The following is a 9,188-nucleotide window of genomic DNA, read 5'->3' on the forward strand; positions in this document are numbered from 1 at the left end:
AGCCGGTAACTGTCAAAAACTGACGCAGCCCGACGTGTCATATCTGCCGAGACGCATCAGCCAATAGAGTAGGGACACGCCGACCCGATGGGTATATAAGGAGAGCTCCTCTTCCCCTCGGGGTCTTTCCTCATTTTCATTGGAATAAAGCTTGCTGCAGAAGGATCCTGGTGTCCGAGTCCGTTCTTGCTGGCGAGAAGGTGACGCGGGTCACAGCTACAGCATTGCATATTGTTGATGGCCTTCAAAGAGGCCCAAGATTTTGTAATTGCTTTATAATGTACTATGAAGATATTCATAATGTCAGATAAAATACTAAGAAGAAGAGTACAGTGCATAAAAAAGACATGGGGTTCAGAAAGTGCCTGCTGTATAAGGCTCTTGAACTTTATATGAAAACACACAATTTCATTATGAAATGAATGTGTTTCATTCAGGGAGAAAAATTCATAGTGAAAAAAAGTCACACACAAGACCTTTATCACAATAAATTCAGTGAAGTCTTTGACTATATAAATCACTCTAGATGAAGGATCTCATTATAAATTTTATCAAAATAGGAGTAACTAAGGATTATGTGGTTTAATATTATACTCAAAGACACACATACAAACACATATGCATTATTATTTCTGAACATGAGTTGTTGAAGATCAGTGCCAATTTCCCTCAAAGTATTATTTGTTGCTTTAATTTTTAACTGTTATTTTGTAATTTATTTTTGAAGGTATAATTTAATTGGTTTTTCTTTGTACTTTCTGTCTCCAAAACACCACTAGTACCCTCTCCCAGCACTCGTAAAATGCACATGTCCTCTTGCTTCATTAATGCTTACTGAATGCATAAATATATTTGTATATACATATACATTTTGAAATATAAATTGTAGAGAATATGGAAAATTGCATGTATTTATGTCCTGATTGCTCATTATTTGGTACTACCTGGCCAATATTTGTTCCCTTTCCTGGCTATAACAACCACCTCCATTCCCAGATTTACAGTTTCCTGTAAATGGTTGTATAGACTAGCTTTGCAACCTTTCTTAATTCCACTGCACAGTGCAGTGGTCCTTCTTCAGATCGTACTTTGTGGGTCATAAGACTACATGGTCTACCTATGCCATTCCTAGAAGATATATGTTCACAGCCAACTTCCTCACCCTTTGACTCTCAAGATCTTTCCCACAGTCTTCTTCATTTTTCCCTGTGCCTTGGATGAGGGGAAATTTTGTAAGAGGATATATTGCATTGTTTCCTTCAACTGACTGCCCTGGCAATAACTATCACTCTATAACAACATCTCTAAAAACAAAGAAGATTGAAAGGATCTCTGTCATCATTATCTCAGGAAACACCCCAAGTTCTACATGTTTTATAAATCTGGTTCATGCAAGCACTACTTGGCATCAGCAACAGTGCTGGGGTTTGGTGTCTGATGATAGGATAGATCCTAAGGTGGGGCCTTTCCTTCAGCCTCTGCTTCATTTTTGTCCCAATATTTCCTTAGACAGGAACAATTCAGAGTTAAGAATTTTGAGATGGGTAGATGGCCCCATCCCTCAACTGAAAGCCATGCTTATCTACAGGAGGTGATCTCTTTAAGTTCTAGCTCCTTGTTGTTGGACATTTCTGGTAATGTCATCCCCTTTGGGTCCTGGTAGTCTTTCATATCCCTGGTGTCTGGGACTTTCTAGCAGTCCCCCACCAGTTCCACACCCCCCATTGCTATATATTTCTATTCTTTCTCCTGACTCTCTGGATTTCTTTCCTGTCTCTTCCCATACCTGAACATGCCCCCTCCTTTGTTCCTCTCCTTCCCCTCTCCCATCCAGAATCCTCCATCCCTCTGCCTCCAGTGATTATTTTGTTTCCCCTTCTAAGTAGGATTGAAGCATCCACACTTTGGCCTTCCTTCTTGTTAAGCTTCATATGGTCTGTGAGTTGTAACCTGGGTACTCTGAGTTTTTGGACTATATACACTTACCAGTGAGTACATGCCATGTATGTCCTTTTGGGTCTAGGTTATCTCACTCAGGATGATATTTGCTAGTTCCATCCATTTGTCGGCATAATCGTGAAGTTGTCTTTTAAATAGCTAAGTAGTATTCCATTGTGTAAATGTGCCACATTTTTCATGATTTCATAACAATGCCTCTGTTAAAAACCAGACTGGTCTCTTTACTTCCTGTTTTGCTTTTTGAACTTTCACACTCTACCTCACACTAACTTTCTATTTCATTTAATTGTATCATACATTTTAGTACTTGGTTTTTTATGTTCATTCACCATTGTATTTTATATTATTGCTTTATTATCCATAATATCATGGTTACCAGTAGGCATTGAGTATAGATAACCTCATTTTCTCTCAGTGGTATCTCCACAAGAAATCAAAGGAGTCACTGAGTGTAGTATAACAGAAAACACAGGACAATCAAATGTATTCCTGAATAATAATGTGGAAGGAATTCATAAAGATTCCTATTTCATCTTCTAAAAAATATTTGAAAACCCAATTTTTAGCCATAATATTGTTACTACTACAGGGTTACAACTGTTGTAATAAATTAGAAATAGCATAGATAATTGTTACTGGAAACATAGACATCACAATAAACATGATGATAAAGATTAAAAAAATAAATAAATCTGGTTCATTGGAGTTTGAGGCACATATCTGCCTGGGTGTAGGTACCAAATGTTACTTCTCACAAAAATCAATTTTAGAAAATTACAGTGAAGTGCAAACACCTAATAAACAGTCACTTGTAACTGCTCCATTTCAAAGAAAGGACCTCAGAGTAGCTAATGCTGTAGAGATGCAAATTCATACAATTCTTTTATGTTTTAGCTTTTCAGTTTCAGCTGCTTTTTATTTCCATGCTGGAGAGCGAGAGGAGAAATGTATAATTGAAGACATTCCAAGTGACACATTGATAACAGGTGAGTAAGATAGATTTTTCTACTGGCATTGTTGAGAAACAATGTCGTTTTATGCTGTACTGCTAATCTCCAGAGGTCTGTATTATTCAGCTGTGATTATAATGCTAAATCATTTTTTCTCTGATATTTTTTGAGTTAAGTAAAACTGACATGAAAATTTCCTTGAGGATGAAATTTATAATTCATAGAACAGGAAGCCTATTTCTGACACCTCAGAATATAACCTTGATTTGTTTGGGGGCTGTCATATTTCCTCAAGTAGAAAATCTCTGAGGTCACTTAAATTAATTATGATTAAATATGCAGAACATATGTGAGGATTTCTGACAACTCTAGGACACACAACCTGAGTCTAAATAACATCAAATTTCCTGAACTCAATGAAACTCTGGGGAGAGAGTACCATGAGTAAGTCCTATCTTACAGAACCTGACTATGCTAACCACACTGTTATCACAGCAATTTCCTTATGCTTCCAGATACAAACACATTGTTACATAGCTGAGCTTCACCCATCTTCTGAGAAAGATGTGTGCACTCAGTAGATTCACTATCATATTAAGAGCCCTACAATTTTTCTAACATGTAACTCAGAATCAATATCAAATTCTCTAATTTTTAATGCAAGGAGGGAAGTACAAGCTAAATGTAACATGATTCATCACAAATATTGATTATCTTTCATTGATTAATACTAAATCATTTCATTTCATCTTGACCATTATTCAGTGTTCTAATATCAAGAATAATAATCTGTTTTGAAATTTGTAAATAAATTCAACAAGCATGTAAGGCAAAGCTTGCAGCAAGCAAAATGGAAAGGTACATTATAGAATCTACATGCAATATAGTGAGAAACTGAGTAGTATTGCAGCCCTCAATGCTGTCAGTCACTGAAGGAAGAATTTTTTTTTGATGCTGGAGTGTTTGAAAAACATCCTGAGTTCAGACCTGAGGCCTGATACCTCCCACCGAGCCCTCTACCTCTACCTCTGTTTATGTGCTTGTAAAAACAATGGAGATGATATAACAGAACACACTTCTTTGGATTACGAGTACATGTGCCTAGCACACAGGAGACACCACTGTCTGCTCAGTGGGTCCTCAGTGAGTACCTGGATAGTTGGGTAAATCCTAGTACAGATGGTGATTTTCCTGGTAACTCTTGAGTTTTCAAATTTACAAGTCAAGGAGCAAAAGAGGAATAAGAGAGATACATGATCTGTATATTGGTGGCATGGAGGTGAAAAGCCACTGGGCCCCTGGAGTTGTTAAAGAAGGAAGACCAGTGTGACTGCACAGTGCTCTTGCATGAGGAGAGGTCACACAGCCCCTCTTTTTCATAGTGGATGGCTCTTCTCAAGCTCTAGCTGAACTCACCTCAAATGCCTTCAAACCTCTCATTTCCCAACTATGGTCCCTGCAAATATCACTCCACGAAGCTATGCAGACTAACTTCCTTGTCTATATTTTTACACTGTTTTCTTTAGGATTTTTTTTTTTGTATGTGAGTTCACTGTCGCCATCTTCAGACACACCAGAAGTAGGCACCAGATCCCATTACAGATGGTTGTGAGTCACCATGTGGTTGCTAGGAATTGAACTCCTCTGAAAGAGTAGTCAGTGCTCTTAACCACTGAGCCACCTCCCCAACCACCAAAGTTCAGTTTCTTATTTTTTTTTAATTTTTATTAATCATTCCACTCATTTACATCTCAAATGATATCCCACTTCCCTGGGATATCATTTACCTCTACCTATCCCCCATCCCATGATATTCCACTTCCTGGTTACTCCTCCACCATCCCATCCCACATCTGCCCTCCCCACTCCCTTTTGCCTATATGAGAGTGCTCCCCCACCCACCCACCCACACTCTCCCACCCCACCATTCCAGACTCCCCTACTCTGGGGCATCAAACCTCCTCAGGACCAAGATCCTCCCCTCTTGTTGCTGTTGGGCAAGGCCATCCTCTGATACATACATATCTGGAGCCAAAGATCCCTTTTGCTTCACTCCTTGGTTGGTGGTCTAGTCTCTGGGAGAACTGGGTGGTCAGGCTAGCCTGTGTTGTTCTTCCACTGGGGTTGTAGTTTTTTAAACTCAACTTCAACTATAGGAAATTTTGAAATCTGTCAGGTGGCAAGTTTTGAAAAGTATCAAATTACTAAGACCCCAAAGACAAACAGGCAATAGAAAGACATCCACAGACAATTCAGAAAGGGACTTAAGTAATTTTAATTTTTGAAAGAAAATAGGGAAACAAAAAAATGGGAGTTTTACCTATTGGAGTCTTTAAAAAACCACACACACAAATGTACACACAAGAATCACAAACTACAAGATCTGAAACTAGGAACTTATGGAATGGATTCAATAGAACACGAGGAAGAAGAAGAAATAAGTGAAGGAGACTGGGTTACTAAACTAGAAGAGGCCTCGACAGAAAAAGTAATGAAAGACCAGAAAAGACTGAGAGACATGCAGGAGCCAGGCAGGTGAACATTCTCATACTCGAAGCCCACATGGAAAGACAAAAGAAACAGATGCACTATGAAAAGAGGTGTGTGAACTGATGAAACAGAAAGATCTCAGTGTGCTCAGAGGAGGGTGATGTGGGAAGCCACACCCAGGGCACCACAATCCAAGTGCTAAAGGCACAAAACCAGAGCCATCTTTTTAATCACCATTGCATTTCTGGATATTCCAGATAATATACTGATATAATTCTGAACATTTGTTTTTTTAAAATCCCCTTAGTGATAAGATTTTATTGTATGTATTTTTTTTCTTATGAAATGTTATGAGCTCCTTTAAATTCTCTTCAAAGCCAAATCAGGTTTTAGTTCCATTTGCTGTGTGAATACACCAAGGACAGTTCACTGGACTCAGTCAGACATGCCTATGTTGCTTTCCTGTTGTCAACAAAGACTCTGTGTTCTCACATCCTAGCTCCACTGAATTGAACATCCTACAGAGCCAGTGGTAATCCTCAGCTTTCCATAGTTTGCACATGATCACAAAGGCTGTATCAAACACACCATGGAAAGAAGTGATAATTAAAAATGAACTTCCATAGCAATGTTTAAGTTAATAGTAAAATACAAATGCACATCTAAAATGACCTGGAACCTGTGAAACCTAGGACTATGTCCCAAGGTCCCATAAGAACAGCAAGAACTCATATGAGCTGTGTGCTGTGTCTCCTTCCATATCTTAACACTGGTAGTCTCATGGAAATGCACTCATCCAGAAAGTTCAGGAGATGACCTCAGAGCCAGTGGTCAAAAGATGTTTTTCTCATTAAGGCTAAACACAGACCACAAAGGTACTGCAAAATCTACCACTTTACAGACAGAGAAAATACTTTAAAGTCACTTTGACTGTCTAATAGCTTGGTGACTCTGAGCCATTTCACTTATCAGGGGACAAAGGGTCCCTGGGAAGAAAAGCACCTGGTATGTCCTTGACTTGCTGCAGGTGTTTTGTCAAGGTTGGCTCCCACTTCCTGAACTTTGTCTCTAATGTTACAAACGTGGCTTCTGAGTTCCTGCTCTAAGCATGATGAAGAAGTAGGCATGACTTCAGCTCTAATCCCTTAAGGAATGGAAAGATGTTGTTTGAGGAGCACAAGCCTATGCTGGAAATGGAGAGAGGGACAATACAGAACTTGACAACTAAAGGAACTATAGCAAGCTCAGCCTAAGAAAGCCTTGCCTGGAAACTCCTATGATACATTCTGTGTATTCAAAGTTGCTTCCCTTAATTTTACTTATCAGTGTTCCTTAACAATAAATTACAGATAGTTCAGTGTGGACAGAAAGTGACGACATCTTTAAAGGTACATATGGAGGCCAGGGTATTCCTCAGACCGTAAGCTCCTTGGAGATCTTTTCTCATTTCTTTTTCCTTTTTTAAAATAAAAAGGGTTATTTTTTGTTGTTATTTTTGATTCTTTGTGTTAGTTGGAGGAAGTGGTATATGCACGTGACTGTGGTTCCCTGCTGTGGTCAGAAGGAGGTATCAAATTAGGGGCTGCAATTGCAGGCAGTTGCAAGCCATCTGATGTAGGTGCTGGGAAATAAATTCCAGTACTCCAGAAAATCAAGCAAGAGCTCTTAACCACTGAGCCTTCTCTCTAGCCTCTCTTTGCTTTTCATCCTTCCTTTCATTTTCTAAAAATGAGGTAGCTAGTCCCTTTAACAAGGAAAGACTGGGAGACAAGAAGACTTGTTGGGAAGACTAGTGATCATTCGTAAATACAGACTACTAAAGAAATATAATGGAGAACACCTAAATATTCCTTTCCTTTGAAAGGGGTTTTGATAATATCCTATCCCTCTGCATAACTACAACATGGCTTTTAAGTACAAGTCTTATTACAGACCATGAAACAAGAGAAGAATGGCATATTAAATAAATATGGCTCAAACTCCAGTAGGACAGACCTCATCCCAGACTCTATTGGAGACATCACTGCACCCAGCATTGCCCTAGATTTGGAGCTCTTTGAAACAGAGCATGATTCAAGGGCTTAAGTATCAGTGACTTACTGAGGAAATGTTCCAAGGGAGAAGGAAAGATACTGAGAAGGAAATTCAGATCCACCAACACCCATCCTGAATTCTTGGGGGAGCATAGGAATATGGGATAACTACTGACATATGACCCAGAGATTCCACTCCAAGGTTTATAACCCAGAGAACTGAAAGAGGGCCGTACAGAGAACCTTAGGTGCCATTGTTCACAACAACATTCAGTAATCACAAAGAAGATAGGTAAATGCACGGACAAAATTAAGAATTTTAACTATTGGAATCTTTAAAAAAAACAAATATGCATACAAGAACTTGGAAATACAATATCTGAAACTAGTAACTTAGGTAGTGGATTCCATAGAAAACAGCAAGAAGAGATTAGTAAAAGAGACTGTATTACCAAAGTAAAATAGCCTTCAAACACAAATAGAATGTGAGATCAGAAAAAAAAAAAAAGTGTAAGTGCTATGGGAAAGTGTTTCTTTTATTCCACATGTTTTGAAGATCTTGCCATGCTGTGAGCATAGTGGCAAAGCACCTTGTCCCAGAGGTGAAAGTCTGTGGAAACCTCTGTCCCAGGAGTTGTTCTCTCAGTATGCACTGACCCCTCTCTCAAGCTTACTCCTCCTCTAATTAACATTTCCATTCTGACATCTCCTGGCCAAACAGGGCATAACACCTCCCTTTGTTTTTCCTGATTGCCTGAGGCATAGAATGGATATGTACTTAAGGCTAGAGGAATCTGAACAAAGGCAAGCAGACATTACCCATCACTTCTGGTAATACAATATTACTGGTGTACTGGGATTATAAAATGAGAATTGAGAATCACCTTTTCGTTCCTCAATTCAAAATCCCAAACTTAGCATACACTTTAGTGAACATCAGTCATGTAGCTAAACACTATTCTAGGCTTATTGCATTATCTCTAGGCCTGGACATTATTTTTAAAAAGAGAAATAAAATGTCTCTTGCTCTCTAGCACCTCAAAGGATGTAGATGAATGCAAACTTTGTTACAAAAGGCATGCACAAAAACAAACATACTGACAAGAACAGTTCCATGAGAGCTGTTGTTGGGATGAAAATTTAAAAGTTCTACAAAAATAAGTTGTGGCTACTGACAGAACAGTGGCACTCAAACCATCCCAGCAAGCCGCAAGGGGAAAGGGTCTGGTGATAGAAAAAATGGAGACCTTCATTCCTCACACAGCAAGGCACTGGGAGAACCTCAGCAGGAAAGATGTAGCAAGAACCTGATGTTTCTGAGAATGGTGAACACACAACAGATTTCTAGTAGTCATGTATTTGGAAAGTTATTGTCCTCATTCAATAGATGAGTTTGTTTTTCTCCGGAGCCTTCAACTACCTCAGCAGAAGTGCCTTGTCACCTTTTGGCCCTACTGACTAAATTGTCCAATGTTCCAATGTACTTGAAAAATAATGTGTTCCACTGTTGTATCGAACAGTGATCCACACATGTCAGGAGGGTCTGTTGGTGCTGCAGTTCTTCTGTGTCCTTGTTGATTGTATGTCCAGTTATATGAGATCCTTAGAGAGTTGTGGAAGCATCAATAACACAAGTTTTTTAGTTCACATTTAGGCTCTATTTCCTTTATCCCCTGTGTTTTGGAAGCACTGTCATTTGGTGAGCTTATGAAGGTTATGTCCCTTGATGTCTCTTATCCCTAGAAAGTTTTTTGCT

This window comes from Grammomys surdaster, unplaced genomic scaffold (genome assembly GCF_004785775.1).
Source record: "Grammomys surdaster isolate TR1022 unplaced genomic scaffold, NIH_TR_1.0 751, whole genome shotgun sequence".
Taxonomy (NCBI): domain Eukaryota; kingdom Metazoa; phylum Chordata; class Mammalia; order Rodentia; family Muridae; genus Grammomys; species Grammomys surdaster.